The following is a 21,967-nucleotide window of genomic DNA, read 5'->3' on the forward strand; positions in this document are numbered from 1 at the left end:
AGGGGAAAGGTCGCATGTGACTGTGGTCACTGTTCGGTCATTGTTATGCTAGGTTACTAGCATAGGTTGCAAACAACACAGGATGTGAGATTTTTTAGATTGGGATTTGGAGGTATAGCATGTCGCGTGGGGTACTCGAAAACGTACTCTGTTTTTGTATCATTTTTGTCATTTGAATGTGAGGTGGGTTGATTTCGGGGACGGAATCTTTTGAAGTTGGGGAGATTGTGACATTTCTGATTTTTTTCATTTTCTATTTTTTGGAATTTTTGATTTTTCGATGGTATTTTTGTATTTTCTCGTTTTACATGCTGGACTCCGTGGGGTGTGCCGGTTGTGTCTAAGAGTTGGATTAGGGCATTTCGTTGAGTTCAGGATTCTTGGAAATGCAAGGGGTTGCAATTTCGGCATTTTTCTGTTTCTTAGGCCGGGAAGTCCCAGGTAGGACCCGCTACCTGAATTGTTACGCACGGGGGTGGTATCATGGGTTCATTGCATTCTAGGCATAATAATTTATGTAGGGCTTGTTTGGCAAGTGTTTTGTTTTGTTTTAGACCTGCTACAGTAACCCTTTTGAAGCCTAAAAAATGTTTGGCTGGGCTTGTTGCGTTTGAAACAGTTGCAAAACAGAATCAAATTTGGGCTCAAAAGATGAAACACCATTTTGGTGTTTTTTGTTGCTTCCGGTTGTATTTGCACTGCAGCGGAAGAAGCAAATCCTTCATTTAACTGTAGCGGAGGCAACAATTAAAAGGAGGTATAAAAGGAAAACTTGCAACAATCCTAGGGTTTGGTTTGCTGCGTTGTGGTCTGGTGATCTTGGCAATTCTTGGCGACAACTGAACAACTGCTATTTTCGGCCGATACTTTCCACGATATGCTTTCCTTTGCTGCTATCTTCGACAATCTCAACAGGTTTGAACTTTGTTTGAATATTTCAGTTTTTCTTTTCTTTTTTTTTTTGTTTTGCGGTAATCTACAATTTGAGTTTTTTTTTTATTTGTTTTTTTTTTCTTGCAATTGATGGGTCGCAAGGTTTGGTGATTTGTTTGTATTTCATGATTTTTTTTTTTAATATCTAATTAACATACATGAACATAGATTGGAAAACGATAGAAGAAAAAAAATCAAACGCAGTAGAATTTTTAGACCTGCAAATTTCTGATTAGATTTTACAGAAACAAGACCTAAAGAAAACTCGGTAATGTCTATTCGAACGTATTGTTCAATTTGATTTTTAGAATTTTTTGAGCATTCATTGATTTAGGTAATTTTTGGGCACGGGGTCGTAATTTAGGTAATTCATTGATTTAGGTAATTTAGGTAATGTCTCTTCGAACGTATTGTTATATTAACATTGTTGAAATTCTTTTCTCAGATCAACAATGGAGTTTAACTAATTTTTTTTTTTTTTGGGGCACGGGGTGGAAAAGAGTTTCCTATATAACCAGATGCTAGCTCCAGAACACAATAGTCACTCTTTGTTTAGGTAATTTTTGTTTTATTTTCATCTTCCATAGAGAATTCAATCATCAGCAGGTTTTTTTCCATCCATATCCTCAATTAAAATATTAACTCCATGGACAGAAAAAAGTAATCTTATTCGGGGAAAATTAATATTCCTGACAAACTGCAGCATATATGGGCTTATAAGTTAGCACAACCAGCCAACTTCATCAACTAATTCATTACTTGGTATGATTGAAAGGTCAATGTTAAGAGCAATTTATGGATTTTAACTCCTCTTGCCTTCCTCTGAATAAGTGCCCAGACCTCCATAAGCTAATTATATCTTATAGAATGGCTTACAAACTGAAGGTTGAACTCTAATATATAAAGTTCACCAGTTTTCCATCTTGAGTTTCAACATAATAAAATATTGGGAGATTAGGTCTTAAACAATTTGGACTGGTTGATGTTATTCAACTAATTCGTATAGAGGAAATAATAGTGATCCGGATGGTCATCCAATTGGATGCTTCAAGATGGCTTCCAACTTCCAAAAACTAGTTTTTAGAAAGAACCTTTCAAAACGTGAGCCCAGAGAGAAGGTTGGAGTTTTTTAAGCATCCAAAATTTCTTTGCAAACAAAGACATGTCCATTCTTCCAAAATTTTAAAACCCCAGAGCCCTTTCAAGGCTTTTCTTAGGAATTTCCTCCCATCTGACCCCATGAGACAAGCCATCACCTTTGCTATTGTTCAACCAGAATTTGCAACTTTAGTACAAACAGCATTACATGATGTCACCAAAAATTTGATACGACTATAAATGAGAACATATCCAGTCCCATACTTCAAAGCAAATCATGAAGTACTAATGTCACATTAGTTGTCCTTGAAACATCAAATTTGCTTTCGGAAAAATATTTATTTCAGATAATTGTTAGGAGCAATGCATATCATTACAGGATAAATTAGTAAGTTTAGCAATCCAGGTAGAATATAGCCTCTTTGCTAATCCAGTCACAGGTTCCAAATGAACCTTTTTGCATACAAGTTCACATAAATTGCAGGATCAGTGACAACTTGCAAGTTTCCTGACAACTATGAAATCTCCTATCAACTCTCGTATTTTATAGGTTCTTTCATCTCCATTCACTGCATTCCCAACCAAAAGTCTACACACGTCCATTTGTGGGTCTGAGTTCCTTTTACAGTGATTGCGTGTTACAACAACAACCACCACCAAGCCTTTTCCCAATTACTTGGGGTTGGCTACATGAATCCCATGTTTCCATTCCCAATTACGGTGATTGCGAATTATATGTATAAGTTTGTATTTATTAGACATATGTAGTTCTCTGTTGGCATGCATGAATATGGAAAAACTGAAAAGAACGAAAAAGGAACCAAACACCTTAATAATCTAAAAGGACCTTTTATGTTTATCTTTTTTGTTCCCTTGAATCTTCTTAAGCAAAAATATATACAAATAGGGCAAACAATTGGACACAAGTGTACCCTTTTTTTAAATGTCTGAAGTAGATGTAGATGCAGTTGGACACAAGTGTCCATTCAACCAGTGTTCAAAACGGATATCATTGATGGATACAAGTGTTATAAGGATCAGAAAATTCAGTTCCAGAATTTTTGTGCCTGTGTCAGACGTGCATCGGACACTCCTAGACACATGACTTACACCCCATGAACATATTTATAATTGAAAAATAAATTTATTATTTTACTGAGACATTCTAAACACTTCCTGACACAAATCTTATGCAGAAAAAACACCTTTTAAAAACAACAGCAGTTTTCTTTAGAAAAGATTGCCATATACACATGGAAATCACAAATCAAGTATGCAATGAACTCTTTTAAAAATAGGAAAAAAAACAATCGTGGTGACTAAAGTACAACAGGATGGTAGTAATATTATCATCGATTGAATAATGGAAAAACTTAGAGGGCTTTGAGTTATTGAAGTAATAGCATGAGTTATTGACTAATAGCATGAGTTATTGAAGTAATATATATTATTTTTGTTGTTATTAATTATAGTGTTGTTATTAATTTGTTAGATGGATATGAATGTTGAGAATGTGGAATAATGTGGTGATTATCGCACAATTGAAGAAGAAGGGGTGGCTGAAGTGGTCGGGAGGAAGTGTTCAATCATAGGCATTCATCCTTGAGAAATATAATTGAGCGATGCTTTGGGTTGTTGAAGATGAGATTTGCTATTTTGAGGGCAATGCCTCCTTATAAGTTTTCAACACAAGTATTGATTGTAATGGCTTGTTGCACTTTGCATAACTTCATCAGAAATCAGCATCAACCTGATGATTTATTTGATGGGTAACGATCCTCCTCAAACTGACGGTGAAGATGATGAGATTGTTGACCATGTGCCTTCGTCCCAGCTTCGAGAAATGGATCAGTTGCATAATACTATTGCTGATCGAATTTGGAATTCTCTTCAGCACTCTTGATCCTTCTGGAAGTGATGGTATGTTTTTTCTTTTATATGTAATATATTTGTTGCTATTGTGAGCTTGTAATATATATATGTAATATAAATTATTTTTTCTGTTACTATTACTGGTTGATATTATTGTTAATATATTTCAACTTAAATGTTATTATTGCAGATATGAAGTGTGTTGATGCTTTCTTGAAGGCCACATGTGCTGTTATGAAGATGATGTGTCGTTGCCATTGTCATCCACTTTATGAACTTATTATTAATTTTTAGTGACAACTATGTATTGTTAATGCTTTGTTCCAAACATTTAATGTAGAACTTAAACTTGTATAATTTGTTGGTTGAATATTTAAGCACCTGTAAATGGTATACACTCTATTCCAATTATGCTTTCAATTGGGTTTGTTTTTATTTTTAATGTTCTGTTGGACTATACAAGTAACAGGATAATAAAATTGAAACAGATTATTTCAAAGAACTTGTAAATAGGTTATTGCAATTTTTTTTTTTTTTCACAAATGTTGACTCTCATGTAATATAGTAAAATGTGATCAGAGATATTTTTATTTTTAATGTTGTGTTGAACTATACAGGTAAAATGATAATAAAATTGAAGTAGGTTATTGCAAACAATTTGTAAATAAGTTATTGCAAAAATTAATATATATATATATATATATATATATATATATATATATGTTTGTGGGTTTAAATTTCTCCATATCTATTAAAAATATGACAACTATTTATAAATATACTTAAAATTTATAAAAACAAATTAAAAACAATGATAACCAAATATGTTTTTTTGTTTCTGTTTTATTTATTTTTTTTGCAACAGTTGGACTGACCAAACATGTTTTGTTTTTAAAATTTTTGAAACGCATGACTTACCAAACATGTTTTGCATGTTTTTGTTTCTGATATTTCCACAACAAAACATCGTTACCAAACGAGCTTCCGAATTTTTTTAAAAACACTACTACAACAAAAACACTGTTTTTGTTTTAGCCAAAAACAAAACGCCAAAAACAAAGCGCATGCCAAACGGACCCGTATACTTAAGTTATTGTGATTTAAGAATTTTGTGTGGTTGAGAATTAAGATATATATATATATATATAAGAAAATGGGATTTTTTTTAAGTGGTGGGACCCACCACCACTTATTTGTGTTTTTAATGGCCAAAAGGTCATTTTGGCCTCATTTTCTTCATTCCTCTCTCTCTTTACGAAATCTCTCTCCCCCTCATTTTCTTTTTCTTTTCTTTTTCTACAAAAGTTTCAAACCTTAATTTCTCTCTCATCTTTGAGAGATTTTTGGTATCGTTTGCGACAAATTGGAGAGCTCGTTGAGATCTACGATTTGATCGGAGCAAAAGTGTTTTTAGTGCACCTTGGAATTTCGAGAGTTAGGGCTTGGATTTGGGAATTTTGGAGTTTTCTACATCAATTTGAGGTAGGGTATGTCTAATTGTCGATTTTTTTGGATTTAGTAGCTAATTTGATGTTTTTCCCCTCTTTTGGCAATTCAATTTGATATTAATTGAATAATGCAAAATTCTAGGGTTTTGGTTTATATTTAAGTTTTGTCTAATTGATGGATTTGATGGAATTAAATGTTTATTTTGTATATGAATCCCTAATGACATGTTAAAAAGTGACTATGTGGTGGATTTTATGTGTTACTCCTAGTATGGTTGTTTTGGTGTATGTTGAAGCATGCTAAAGTTGTTTAATTATCTTGTTGTGGCCATGAAATTTTTTATTGCATAATGAAGGCATGTTGATAATTGAATGATTGAAATTAAAATGTTTCATATGCATAGCATGAGGGTATTGACGGGCATAAAAGAGGTGAGGGTGTAGATGAGATGTGTAGATAGTGGGGAAGTGAAGTGTGGATGCATAATGGTATGGATGGGATATGTGAACAAGCGAGGGCATAGTGTGACGTGCGGTTGCATTGACATTTTGTGTATTGCCTTGTATGTGATGGTGATGAGGATTACTTGAAAATTTAAGTTCCGTACGTGAAATCCCTCGCATGACCCCACCCCTTTTACCTATTCATTATGTGTAAAGCATTGGATTACTTACTTTGTTTGAGGAGGTACCACTTAGGCAATCTCTACTGAGCCGTTATGCTCACTCCTTTACAATTTTTCAGGTCACGGGGTTGAGCTGGTGGGTATTGATCTTCCACGAATATGGACGGGGTTGGAAAAGATTTTCCTTGTACCATATTGTATTATGATGTATAATTTGTAAAGTTTAAACAATTCTATGTAATCGTTTTATTATTATAATTTAACAATGTATCCGTATTTTTAGACAGCAATTTGATGTACTTTATGTATGGCCATGAAAGCATGTAATAATTATGTTAGTATATTGGGATGGGTGAGATGACCCTGGGTTATTTGATTAGTTTCATTAATGATGATGACTCGAGATGTGTATCATTATTGTTGTAAGGTTGCGACAGGTTGTGCATTGGGTTTGGCTCACAATGAGCCCAGAGGATTGCAGAATTACAGAGCCTATATCTTCAAATTATGCAGATTTTAGAGCCTGTCGGCCTATTGACAAGGTATGTCAGCCGATTGACAGAACATTGCGAGGTAAAAATAGAGAGTTAGGAACTAAATACCATTATTCCGGTTAGCCGAACCACTCCTTCAGCCGACTGAAACCCCTCATTCGGCCGACCAAATCCTATTTTCCAGTCGGCTGACAATCCATCTTTGGAAAGTACTGAGAGCATGTAGCTTGAACCATTGTTTCGGCCGGCTGATCATCTCAGTCAGCGTTCCGAACCTGCTTTTTCAGCCAGTCGATGCATGGCCACCAACCGGCTGACATTGCCCTTTGACCAGTACCTTTGACTTCTCCTTCCGAGTTATATTTTGGAATACCTTAGACCTTAGAATGATCTGAGTAGCACCTATGAACTTAATAAAGAACGATATTACCCTTAGTTGAACTCGGGTCTGGGTAAAGACCCGGTTAATGGTTCGGACCCACGGGTTCAGATCGTTACACTACCAAAAAAACCTTAAGCATGATAACTAAAGAGAATGCTAACCAAGGAAATGAATGGAAAGTAGTTCAAAGGAACACTAAGCTAGTTGTTGTGATGAATGTTTGCTATGAGGACCACATTACTGGTGTTGTTGTTAATGGAACTGTTGATGTCAATAATTGGGAGACCATACAAACTGTGTCCGAGCTTGTAATTGAGCAAGAAGTGAGCATTAAGGAGAGGACCAGTCCAGAAGTTCCAAAACAAAATGAGGACATTTCTGCTATTAAGCTAAGGACTGATGGAAGGGTAGATCCAGAGGTGCCTAAGGCTGGCCAATTGGAGGAGAGGAAACAGTTTGCTCTTCCTAGTTGTTCTAGCTCCACTTGATCTTCTAGTTCTAACCAATGCAAGGGCAATGAGGACCCTAAGGTCACAAAGCAGAAAACTAAGAAGAAGAAAAAGAAGAAGTGAGGTGATTACCCTATTGTACATGTTTCAGGTTTTCCAGGAGTAATTCTTCAATCCCTATCTTAATGATTATATTAGCATGGAATATGAGGGGTCTCAATTCCCCTGGAAAAAAAAGGAAATAAAGTAACTTGTTGCTAATTCTAACCTTTAATTTGTGGCTATTTTAAAAACTAAGGTCTAAGAACCTAATGTTAATGATATCCATAGATTTATTGCCCCTTCTTGGCAACTTCTACATGATTACTCCTCCTCAAGTCTTGGTAGGATATTAATCCTGTATGATCCCACCAAACTTGAGGTTCAAATGATGTCCTCTAATACACAAGTTATTCATTATAGTATTACCACTATTGAGGACCACATTTCTTTTCTTCTTTTTTTTTTTTTTTTTTTTTTTGTCTCTGTCATATATGCTTTTAACACTGCTTTTGTAATGTTTTCATTTTTCACCATTTTCCATTTTTTCGAATTTTTTGTTTTGTCGAGGGTATTTTCGTCTTTTCTCGTTTTGCGTACTGAATATCGTGGGGTGTATCGAGTGTATCCGAGAGTTTATTGGGGATTTTCATTGAGTTCAGGACTCTTTGAAATGTAATTGTTGTCATTTCGGCGTTTTTTCATTTTCGGGCCGGACGTATTTCTTTTTCCTTCCTTGCTACACACAAAATTTCTAGATGTTACTTTTCCATCCTTTCGACTATTATTTTTCTACTCTCTCTGAATAATAAAACCCGCTCTGCCACCATATTCATTGTAAAAATCATAAACAGCTTCTTCAGAATCAAACTGCATGTCAACGTAGGGTATCCATTCTATTTCAGGAATTTCACAGACTGAATCGCTATCTATCTCTTCAATATTAATAATTACTTTTTCAATAGCCATAACTATAATAGCAAATCTACAAAAACATGACAAAAAAGTACGTATATCTTAACAACACAACATTTATATCACATATGTTAACACTTTCATAAATTCAACATTATATCTTTCACCTAACATATCCACATAAATTTTACTTCTACCCTATTACCATGCATTACCATTCATGCAAGAACTTTCTAACATGTACCATATGTTTCCATCACAAATATATCGAACATGTTTCAACTGTATAGTAGATATGCAAACAATTGGTGACAAATATACTTTTACATTCACAGTACAACTATTCTATAATATATTTCAATACTTTCATAAATACAACATCACATATATTACCTAACATATCCACATAAAATTTACTTCTACACTACTATAATGCAATACCATTCATGCATCCATTTCCTAACATGTGCCATATGTTGGCGTATATAATACATGTAATATATTTCAAGTGTACACTAGATATGTAAACAATTGGTGGCAAACATAATTTTACATTCACAACACAACCTTTCTATAACATATGTCACCAGTTTTATAAATACAGTATCACATATTTCACCTAACATATCCACAGAAAATTTAGTTATACATTACTATAATGTATTAACATTCAACCAAGAACTTTCTAACATGTGGCATATGTTGTCCTAACAAATAAATGTAACATAATTCAAGTGTAAACAAGATATGCAAACAATGAGTGACAAATATAATTTTACATTTACAGCATAACCTTTCTATAACATATGTCATCAGTTTCATAAATACAGCATCACATATTTCACCTAACATATCCACAAAAATGTAGTTGTATACTACTATAATGCATTAACATTCAGCCAAGAACTTTGTAACATGAGGCATACATTGCCATAACAAAAAAAGGTAACATATTTCAAGTATACACAAGATATGCAAACAATTGGTGGCAAACATAATTTTACATTCACAACCTTTTTATAACATATGTCACCAATTTCATAAATATAACATTACATATTTCACCTAATATATTTACAGAAAATTTAGTTGTACACTATTATAATGCATTAACATTCAACCAAGAACGTTCTAACATGTGGCATATGTTACCATAACAAATAAATGTAACATAATTTAAGTGTAGACAAGATATGAAAACAATTGGCAGCAAATATAATTTTACATTCACAGCACAACTTTTTTATAACATATGTCACAAGTTTCATAAATACAGCATCACATTTTTCACCTAACATATCCATAGAAAATTTAGTTGTACACTACTATAATGCATTAACATTCAGCCAAGAATTTTGTAACATGAGGCATATGTTGGCATAACAAATAATGTAACATAATTCAAGTGTACACAAGATATGCAAACAATTAGTGACAAATATAATTTTACATTCACAGCACAACCTTTCTATAACATATGTCACCAAATTCATGAATATAGCATCACATTTTTCACCTAACATATCCACAGAAAATTTAGTTGTACACTATTACAATGAATTAACATTCAGCTAAGAACTTAGTAACATGTGGTATATGTTGCCATAACAAATAATGTAACATAATTCAAGTATTCACAAGATATGCAAACAATTGGTGACAAATATAATTTTACATTCACAGTACAACCTTTCTATAACATATGTCATCAAATTCATAAAGACATCATCACATTTTTCACCTAACATTTACACTGGAAAATTTTATTTGTACACTACTATAATGCATTAATATTCAGCCAAGAACTTTGTAACATATGGCATATGTTGCCATAACAAATAATGTAACATAATTCAAGTGTACACAAGATATGCAAACAATTGGTGTCAAATATAATTTTACATTCACAGCACAACCTTTCTATAACATATGTCACCAGATTCATAAAGACAACATCACATTTTTCACCTAACATATCCACAGAAAATTTAGTTGTACACTACTGTAATACATTAACATTCAGTCAAGAACCTTGTAACATGTGTCATATGTTGCCATAACAAATAATGTAACATAATTCAAGCGTAGACAAGATATGCAAACAATTGGTAGCAAAGATAATTTTACATTCACAGCATAACCTTTTTATAACATATGTCACCAGTTTCATAAATACAGCATCACATATTCACCTAACATATTCACACAAAAATCTAATACTACAGTACTATAGTGCATTACCATTCATGCATCCATTTTCTAACAGGTTGCATATGTTGCCAGATCAAATACATATAACGAACTTTAACTGTACATTAGATATAAAAATAATTGGTATCAAACATAATTTGACTTTCTCACCACAACTTTTATATAACATATGTCAACAAGTTCATAAATACAATATCACATATTTGACCTAACATATCCATTAAAAATTTCCTTATACACTACTCTAATGAATTACCATTAATGCAACTTTTTTCTAACATATGGCATATGTTGCCATAACAAATACATCTAACATAATTTAAGTTTAAATTACATATGCAAACAATTGGTGGCAAACATGATTTAACCTTCACATCACAACTTTTTTTATAACATATGCCAACAGTTTCATAAATATAATATCATATCTTTCACCTAACATACTCATATAAAATTTAATTCTACACTAGTATAATGCTATACCATTTTCTAACGTGTGCCATACGTTAAAAGATTAAATTCATATGACAAACTTCAACTATACATTAGATATCAAAACAATTGGTGTCAAACATAATTTGACTTTCTCGATCACCACAACTTTTATATAACATATGTCAACAAGTTGATAAATACTATATTACATATTTGACCTAACATATCCATTAAAATTTTACTTTTACACTACTATAATGAATTACCATTAATGCAACTTTTTCTAACATGTGGCATATGTTGCCATAACAAATACATCTAACATAATCCAGGTTTAAATTACATATGTAAACAATTGGTGGTAAACATAATTTTACCTTTACAGCACAACTTTTTTATAACATATATCAACAGTTTTATAAATACAACAACATATCTTTCACATAAAATTTATTTCTACACTACGATAATGTTTTACCATTCATGCAACCATTCCCTAACATGCGTCATATGTTAACAAATCAAATACATCTCCAATACGGCAACTGTACACTAGATATAAACACAATTAGTGCCAAACGTAACATAACCACATATAATTGACTTCTACATTACTATAATGCATTACCATTAATATAATTGTTTTATAACATATGGCATATGTTGGCAGATCAAATACATATAATATACTTTAACTCTACACTTCATATGAAAACAATTGGTACAATACATATTTTAACCTTCACAACACAACTTTTCTATTATATGTGTTAACACTTTCATAAATACAACATCATATCTTTTTCAATATTCGGGCTATACAAAAATTATTCTACAATTTTATTCAAACTGAAAAATAATACTCTGTAAAGTTTAGGATTGAACAAGGCTAAAACAGATAAATATGGACATAACATTGGCACAAGAATAAGCTTCAAAATGGTATATACATATACAATCCTAAACTTTTATTATAATTGATGACTAATAGAATTTATTCACAAATAAAGTTATTTCACAAAGGCTAAAATAGATAAATATGGACATATCATACAAACAACAACAAACTTCAAAATCTGGTATATGCATATACAATCCTAAATTTTCTTTTTTCACTGATGACTAATAGGGTTCATTCAGAAATAGAGAACAAGGCTAAAACAGATAAATAGGAATATAAAATATGCACAAGAACAAACTTCCTAATTCTCGGGTTGCCTGATAATAAGATGAATTCATACTCATCAGGACTAATAACCCAGCCTTCAGATTTTTGGATTACCAATAATCACCATCGGATTTGATATATCAATATAAATAAAGTTACAAGAAATTTAAAATAAAAACCTAATACTTATAATGATCAGAGCTTCAGTTTCTCGCCTGACCAATGATCGGAGCTTTAGCTTCTCACCAGAATGGATGATCGGACCTTCAGCTTTTCGACAAACTGGATGATCGCAGCTTCAACATCTCCTTCAGCTTCTCGCCAAACTGGATGATCGCAGATTCAGCTTCTCGTTAGAAAGGATGATCAGAACTTTAGCTTCTCGTCGAAAGGGATGATCGTAACTTCAGCTTCTCGCCGGAATGTATGGTGATTTTTTCGAATGGAGCTTTTGAACAGGGACCTTCTCTTGAAAAATCTTTATCTTTATGCGTCTAATATCTTCCTTGCCTTCTTTCTCGGTTTTCCTTTCCTTAGAGTTCAGTTTGGATGCTTCTCAGAGTTCTCGGTTTACAGAGCGGAGCAGAGGCATATTTCAAAATCTGTATATATATATATATCAGTATCAATTTTGGGGGCAACCTTAATTTTGGTTTTAGGGGGAATTTAAACTTGAAAATCAAATACATGTACCATGTATTATGTAAAGAAAGGGTACAGAAAGGGTAGAAGCAAAACTACAGGTATGATGTATTATATCAACAAGTATGTACATAAAAACTAAAGTAACTACCCATTTTACCACCATTGCCACATTAGCTGAGGGCCAAGTGTAACGCCCCGAACCCGGAGGTCCGAATCGTTAGCCGGGTCCTTACTCGAACCCGAGGTCATCTACATCAAACACATCATTTCAAGTGCCACAACTTCACCCTTAGAATAGGCTCAAAGTCATCACTAGGCTTTTACAAAGTTTCCTAATAAAATTCTAAGGTTAGAGAGACAATTACGTTGACTAAGAGAGTAAGGTGGCCAAACAGACTCACTTCGGTCGACCAAAGTGGAGCTTCGGTCAGCCGAAGCAAGCCCCCTTCCAAATCGGTCGATCGAAACAAAGGTCCTGAGAGCATGAGAATGGTTCAGTCAACCAAACCCTATTTCGGTCGACCGAAGTGGAGACCTCGAGAGTCAAAAGAGGGGTTCGGTCGACCGATGCACTATTTCGGTCGACTGAAATGGCTTTATCGAGCCCTGCATCCATAAACTGAAGTACTGCACTTAAGAAATGAAGGGGAAATAGAATTGAGACTTTGTAATGGTTTGTACTCGAATTAAATCATCAATCAAGAATTGCGCTACGAAAACACCAACCCGTGATTACAATAATCATCATTTAGAGTCAAACACATGAGTTCAAAACATAGACTTTACATCACAGATAATGAACATCAAGATGAGTTCAAACTTCCAGTTACATTTCCATTTACATACAAAATGAACTTAGTGCATTTCTTCTAATATGCTTTACAAATGAGTCTCAAGTTCAACAAAAATACATTCAAAATGCTCTTCAAGTTCCCTTAGTTTGGTGGTGGATTGTCATCCGCCAATTCCTTGCCATGTCTTGAAAAAAAATGATAAATATAGTGGGGTGAGCAAAAGCTCAGCAGGTGGCACTTAAGACACGCCTCTTGCGTCCCCATAAATCCATACAAAGAATAGAGTCATAGGAAATGGGGTCATATCATGTCGGGAATACACAACATAATAACAAATCTCAATATAACCAATGCAATGCCATGAAATACAATGCATGCCAATGTCGCTCCCCCATTTTCTTTCCAAATACCATCACTTTCAAATGGTTAATATATCCCACCCTTTGGTGACCCCACAGTGATACGAAAGAAGGATTGGCTAGTGTCCCTGACCCTTGGTACCCCCGCGGCGTCATTTTGGGCCCAGCTAGCTCAACCACGCTAGGGCAATCTCCTTAATTCCCTCTAGGCTATATTAACCCTCCGGCCCTTTGGTACCCCCACGGCAACCGGGTTTTCATAAAACAAATTAATTAAAAACTACTTCCCCAAATCCCTTTTTTATCAATTCAAAACATTTCCCTTCATGCAAGCCCAATGTTACGCATATGAGTCTCATGTTTTCATTGCAATAATACTAAAAGATTTCTCACAACACAATCCAACATGTTCTCATACATCATTTATAACATGTTAACAACATAGTAGACTTAGGAACTTATATACAAGCATGCTTATCATACAACTTAAATTAATACACATCTTCATGTATTCATACATGCTCAATCAAGTCAAAATGAACTATAATTAATACAATTAAGTATGCTAAAACACAAATCAAGTAAATTGACTCACTAAAGAACAAGACTTCGTGGATTAAGGACCCCTACCTCTAGATTGAGCAAAACCCTTGAAATGGGTCCCCAAATTCGAAATCCAATGAGGGTACCAAAACTGAAATTATTGGTATTCACGCGTAGAGCTCGTCGTGCTCTCCGTTTTACCTCAAACGGCACTCCAAAATTCAAAGTAATGAAGATGGAATCAAAGCTTGAAGTTTGATTCCTAAAAGAAAAGAAAAGCAAGTGAAGAAGGAGAGAGAAAGAGGAAGTTATAAGGAGAGAGAAAAATGGGTGATCAAAAATGGTCTCTAGACCATTAAATGTGTGAGTGGTGGGTCCTGCTACTTTCTTTTTATTTTTCCCTTTTTTTCTTCCACTTTAATTCCATACCACACATACATATAAATGCACCACATACAAATACCACTTAACCCATATAAATTAAAGTGCACAAAATGTAATTGGACCCAACCACAAAATGCGAAAAGACAGAAATATCCTTGCACCAACGAATTACAGAAAAAACGAAAAATGCTGAAAATTGGAAACGTCACAATCTCCGCAACTTAAAAAGATTTCTTCCCCGAAATCAAGCCACACCTGGGGAAGAAAACAACTCTGGGTACCTAGAGCGAACCTGCTGTTGAAGCTCCCAAGTAGCCTCCTCAACTCCGTGGTGCCTCCAAAGAACTTTCACTAACTGTACTGTTTTGCCCCTTAACACCTTCTACCGTGTGTCAAGGATTTGCACTGGTCCCTCTTCATAGGAGACATCCTCATCAATGTCCACGTCAACACAATCCAACACATGAGATGGATCCGGCTCATACTTCCGTAGCATCGACATATAAAAAACATTGTGAATCTTGTCCATCTGTGGTGGCAAAGCAAGTCTGTAGGCAACTTCTCCTACACGGTTTAGAATCTCAAACGGCCCAATGAATCGTGGCGACAACTTGCCACTCTTCCCGAACCTCATCAAACCCTTCTGGGGAGAAACCCGCAAAAAACATGGTTTCCCACCTCAAAAGATAGCGGTCGTCTCCGCCTATCTGCATAGCTCTTTTGTCGACTCTGAGCTGTGAGCAATCTCTGTCTGATTAACTTAATTTTCTCAGTAGTCTATAGTACAATGTCAGGTCCTAAAGCGGTTGTCTTGCCTACCTTAGTCCAACAAACTGGAGATCTACAGGGTCTGCCATACAATGCCTCAAATAGAGCCATTTCAATGCTCGCCTGATAACTGTTATTGTAGGCAAACTCAATAAGTGGTAGAAGATCTTCCCAACTACCACCCAAGTCAAGCACACATACCCGAAGCATATCCTCTAAGATCTGGATAGTACGCTTCGACTGGCCGTCTGTTTGTGGATGGAACGTCGTATTAAGATGCAACGTTATACCGAACGCTGCTTGAAGTCCTTCCCAGAACTTCGAAGTGAACTTAGCATCCCTATCTGAGACAATGGTTCCTGGAACCCCATGTAACCTTACAATCTCCTTCACATAAATATTACCAAGTGCCTTTGCATTATCTGTTGCCTTAATAGGCAAGAAGTAAGCCATCTTGGTCAGTCTGTCAATGATGACCTATACGGCCTCGTTGCCTTTTCGTGACCTTGGAAGACCTGTCACAAAATCCATAGCAATATGTTCCCATTTCCACTGCGCTACAGGCAATGGTTGCAACAACCCAGCCGATTTTCTGATGCTCGGCCTTCACCTATTAACAGGTAAGGCATCTAGCCACAAACTGTGCAACATCCTTCTTCATCCCATTCCACCAATACTGACGCCTCAAATTATGATACATCTTGGTACCACCTGGATGAACTACAAAGCGGGAAGTGTGAAACTCTCGAAGAACGTCTTCACAACAAACTGTGGGAACCACTAACAATCCCTTGAACCATAGACCCCCATCTGCATGCAAGGTCCAATCCTTCACTGTCTCACCACTGGAGATTAAAGCGTAGATGGTATCTAAATCCGAGTCCTCTTTCTGTGACTCAATCACTCTTACAACAAGAGTAGGCTAAGCCGTAAGACTAAACAAGAATGCCGATTCACTGCAACCATCATCTTCAACACAATACAATCCTATTTTCGCCAGATTATTAAGTATATTCCATTTACGAATAGCTAATCCGGCCAAGGTTCCACGAGATTTCTGGCTTAAGGCATCTGCTACCACATTTGCCTTGCCCGGATGATATTGCAAGTTAAAATTATAATCTCCTAAGAATTCAACCCATCGTCTCTGTCTGTTATTCAAGTCCTTTTAGGAGAAAAGATACTTGAGACTCTTGTGGTCTGAAAACACTTCAAACCTTTCACCATACAAGTAGTGTCTCCAACACTTCAAGGCAAACACGATTACCGCTAACTCCAGATCATGAGTAGGGTAGTTGTACTCATGAGTCTTTAACTGTTGAGACCCATAAGCCACTACTCTACCACCCTGCATCAACACACATCCCAAACCATCACGTGAAGCATCACAATAGATCACATAACCTAAGCCACGCTCAGGTATCACCAACACTGGAGTAGTAGTCAACCTTGTCTTTAATTCCTGAAAAGATGACTCATAGGCTTCATTCCACACAAACTTGATCCCTTTCTGGGTCAATCGGGTCATAGAAGTTGCCAAGCGGGAGAAATCTTTCACAAATCTCTGATAGTAACCCGCTAGACCAAGGAAACTCCAAATCTCAAAAACATTCTTGGGTTACTTCCAATTCAAGACAGATTCTATCTTTGATGGATCAACTGACACTCCACCTTCTGAAACAACATGTCCCAAAAACTTCACCTCTCGTAGCCAAAACTCACATTTCTCATATTTGGCATACAATAGGTGTTCTCACAAAATCTGTAGAACAGTACTCAAATGGACCTCGTGCTCCTCCTGGGTCCGTGAGTACACAAGAATGTCGTCCACCAAAACTACCACAAACTGGTCCAAGTAATCATGAAAGACGCGGTTCATCAAGTCCATGAATGTCGCTGGCGCATTAGTCAAACCAAATGGCATAACAAGCAACTTATAGTGTCTATACCGTGTACGGAACACTATTTTTGGGATATCCTCATCCCTAACCCGCAACTGGTAATAGCCAGATCTCAAATCAATCTTCGAAAAACAACTGGCTCCCTTCAACTGGTCAAACAAATTGTCTATCCTTGGCAAGGGATACTTATTCTTGATGGTGGCATGATTCAACTTCCGGTAATCAATGCACAACCTCAAAAAACCATCTTTATTCTTAGCGAATAAGACCAGTGCACCCCACGGTGACACACTCGGTCGGATGAAACCTTCCATCCTCAAATCATCAAGCTGCTTCTTCAACTCTTCCAACTCAACTGGTGCCATACGATACGGTGCCATAGAAATCAGCGTGATACCGGGCATCAAGTCAATTGTAAACTCTACTTCTTGGTGTGGAGGTAACTCTGTTAAATCCTCTGGAAACACATCGAGAAAATCACTAACTACCTCTGGATAGTCTTTTCCCACAACATCATCTTCCTCGGCTAGAAGACTGGCTAAGAAATAATCACCACGACTCAGTCCACGAACTCCATAAAATGATGAAATGTGGGCATCACTCCGATTTCCCATGAAAAATAAACAATCCCCCTCAAGAGTGCAAACTGTAACTCTTCCTCTGAAACAATCAATCGTGGCACGAAAGAAAGCTAACCAATCCATCCCGAGAATGACATCAAAACTAGTCATTTCCAGGAGGATAAGGTCAAACACAAAGGTCCGTCCGACTATCATAATGGAACAATCCCAAACGACTCGGTTTAAAAACACTGAAACCCCAACCGGCGTATCAACACACAACGCCTGATCCATGGAACTGACCTCTAACCCCGATACAAGTGCAAATGATGATGAAATAAAGGAATGAAATGAACCAGAGTCAAAAAGAATACGAGCCCAAGAACCAAACACTGGAAAGATACCTCAAAGAACTGACAGTCTAGAAGATACATCAGCCGATGCAAATGCAAAGACATGGCCCTGCAGTGCCTGTGCCTGAGAACTGCCACCCTGAATACCGGACTTCTGCGTTGGCATAGTAGAAGCATCCCTCCTAATGGATTGTGAACCCTGAGAAGACATTGCAAGCTGAGGTAGTGGCGGTGGTCTAAAACCTGACTGAACTGTAGCCGACTACAACGACCTCTGACGTGACCCCCTGCCACTACCTGTGCCTGCTCCCTAACTCGAACAGTCTTGAATCAAGTGACCCTGCTGGCCACACCCATAACAAGCCTTTGGAGCTGAAGAAACTGAAGACGATGTCATAGGACAACTGGACTTGTAATGTGTTCGTCCCTTTAGAGTGTCGCTACACCACAAGCTTAAGAGTGTGAATTTTAAGGTGAGGGCCAAGAGTTTTACATTTATAGAAGCCACTACTACCTTTCACTATAAATATAGTTAGGGTGAGTAGGGATCGTCCCAAGGGATTGGAGTCGTACTTGAATGTGGAATTGCAACTAGGGTTAGTAGGTCGAGTGATCAAACAAATGGTTGGTTAGTTAATAAAACTAGAGAGCAACTAAATTAAACTAAGTAATTGAGTGTAACAAAGAGTAAGCAAGAGAGAAAGAAATCTTGGGGTTTAGAGGTCACCACCAAGCAATGCTTTTCTACACTTCCAACTAGTGACTAATGAGGATAAAGTATGTTGCAATATTTGTGTGTGTGTGATTGGTTGATTCAATTAGCAAGGGTGACCAATTAAGCATACAGTGTCTAATCAACATGTGAAAAACACAATATATCTAGCAATTAAGTATATATTGTCTAAATAGCATGTGAAAAGCACAACATATCTAGCAAGTCATTAATCATTTCATTAAGCTCACAAGCCAAACACACCACAAGGTTAGAGATATATGCTACTTGCATTCAAAAGTATTGAACATCAAACAACTAGCATGGATTGTCCTCTCATCTAACAATTATGCTATCACTACACTACAATTAAACTAATGACATGAAATTAAACTAACTAAGCTAAGGAAGAGGCATAATCCATCAAGAAATGAGCATGGACCATCTAGAAAATCACAAGAGCATTCTTTTAAGCACAATGTTTTGACAATCCCTAAATCCATAGCATTAATAACATAGACATGCATCAATTACACAAGAAAAAGAGGCCAACACATGAACATCTATTCTAGCATACATAGACATATGGATAGAATGAAATGATCAATTCGAAGCATTAAACCACATAAATCATTGAATAAACAAGATCTATATATATCAAAATGTCAAAATATTAATTACAACACTAATCCCTCAATAATACACAAGATTAAGATAGAGAAAGCATGCTTGGGGCTAACTCTAGCCTCAAGAGGATGTTTAGCCACTCATGGTGATGATGCTCGAACCCTTAAGGGCTAATTCCATGGTTGAAATCTACTCCTTGTTGATGAAGAGTCTCATATGGCGTCTCTAGCCTCCTCCTCCTCTAAACTTCCTCTCCAAGAGATGATATGAAAATAATGTTGGCCCCCCTTGTGAAAAAGAATCCTTATCCTTATATAGGTAGGTCAAAATGACACCCAAAATGAGCTGGGGTCGTGCACACAATATTCCCTAATGATTAGATAAAGGACAACTTTCAATGAGATGGAATTTTAACTTTTTTGCACTAGAGGAAGTTCGATCGATCGAACCTTAGGCTTTGATCGATCGAACTAGCTGAGATCTATCGAACTTAGGCTGGATCGATCCAACTGGCTGAGCTTTTTGAGAAAAGACAAATCCAAAATATTTTGGAGAGATATTTATGGGAAAAGGACAAAAGTGGTTAGTGGGTGGTACAGCTGTGGATAGGATCAATCATTTGAATAAGGACAAAAGTATTCGATCGATCGAAGGATGGTGTTGGATCGATCGACCTTTTGGGACTTTATGCTTTTGGGCCAAGGCTTGGATCTATCTTGAAGTGCTGAGATCGATCATTGTTCGATCGATCGAACCTTGATCTTGGATCGATCGAACTTTGCTGCTTGTCACATTTGGCTTCATTTGCTTTCTTCTTCCTCCACTTTGCTCCTTTCTTTGTTTAATCCCATAATTGCTTTAATTAAGCTCTTATTTGGCTGAGTTAGCTTATTTTCGGGATAAGTGCCTGAAAATGGAAATAATACGAAATCAATCTAAAACAGTAAAGTAAGATAGATAAAGGTACTAGAATACCTAAGCTTAAGGGGTTTAAATACGCACTTTTCAGCGCTCATCACACCCCCAAACTTAAATATTGCTAGTCCCTAGCAATGAACTAGAAAGTAAAGGAATGAAATAAACAACTATACAAGTATAAATCTAGAAAACAATAAATGGATAGTGCCACTTTCGTAGGGAACACGATTGTACTTAGCACATGCAACAAGCCTTTTAAACCCCTAGGTTACCCCTAGTGGACAAGTGAAGTCTCGTGAGGGTTTCCAGAAACGGTACCCACAAACATTAAGCTCATTCTTTTAAAAGAGGCCCCAATGTTGCAAACAAGCATTGGGAGAAAACTACCTCAAGTACGCAATTTTGCAACCCTGTCCAAGCAATCTCCCAAAATCTCAACATCAAACAAATAAGAATGGTCCTCCACACATCAAGAAAATGATCATGCAAATTAAAACAACTCTAGAATCCTTTTGAGTGGACTGGCATCAAATGCGTTGTTATCTTAGCTAACTAAAGAATTAATCACATCCTTACCCTCCAATTAGCATACAAATCTAGTACCGATCATCAAGACAAAAAGTGGACATTTTATTAAAACTTTATTGTTCTAGGTGCGCTTATTCTTTTCACGCGTTTTTTTTTTTTTTTTTTTTGTTTTTTTGGAATAGGATCAAAGATGGAAGCATGGTGCAATGTGATGATCTATTAAGCTTTCTAGCGATTCATGAGGTCGAGCATTAGGTCAATGACTCCCAAACCAGATGGCTTTAGGACATTAGGCATTTAAATACCCCTACAGACTTACAAGCTAAAATCAACTAGGTTACAAATTAAAACAACTTCCATCTAATCATTTTCCACTTCTCACCTTTTGGGAGAAGTCCTCACTTTTTTATTACTTTTGCAACCACTTTTTTTTTTTTTTTTTTTTTTTAAGCAAGTTCAATTATTAACCAAGAGTTTGGGCCCTCCACCTTTCGGCGCAAGAAGTTCAGTGCTTGATGAGGCTAGAATCTCGGCTACTTAGTGAAAAAGAGTTGTTATCCACTTTTATCAAGAATGAAAGCTTTCAATGCATTACTAGCTCAATTGGGATATAACCAATTCAATAATCAACAAAGCATGTACCTCATAAATGAATGCTAGTGTGCGCCTATGCTAGTGTAGAAGACTTGAGTGAATCTCAAAACAATTACAAAATCAGGATAATGTGGACCACAAGTATAAGCATGATATTAATTTTTCGAAAAATTTACTCCTAAATGGCATTCATAAGGCATACAAGGAGTAT

General features: G+C 36.0%; 1 long non-coding RNA gene across 1 annotated transcript; it reads left to right on the top strand.

Moving 5' to 3' along the window:
* Positions 1–706: 706 nt before the first annotated feature.
* LOC132311835 (uncharacterized) lies at positions 707–4,323 on the top strand. The gene is made up of 3 exons (XR_009483115.1): positions 707–915; positions 3,524–3,951; positions 4,094–4,323. It is a non-coding gene; the product is annotated as an uncharacterized LOC132311835 (long non-coding RNA).
* Positions 4,324–21,967: the final 17,644 nt, after the last annotated feature.

Source organism: Cornus florida, unplaced genomic scaffold (genome assembly GCF_030987335.1).
Source record: "Cornus florida cultivar Cherokee Brave unplaced genomic scaffold, ASM3098733v1 CherokeeBrave_3.0.0_Hap2_Chr06, whole genome shotgun sequence".
Classification (NCBI taxonomy): Eukaryota; Viridiplantae; Streptophyta; class Magnoliopsida; order Cornales; family Cornaceae; genus Cornus; species Cornus florida.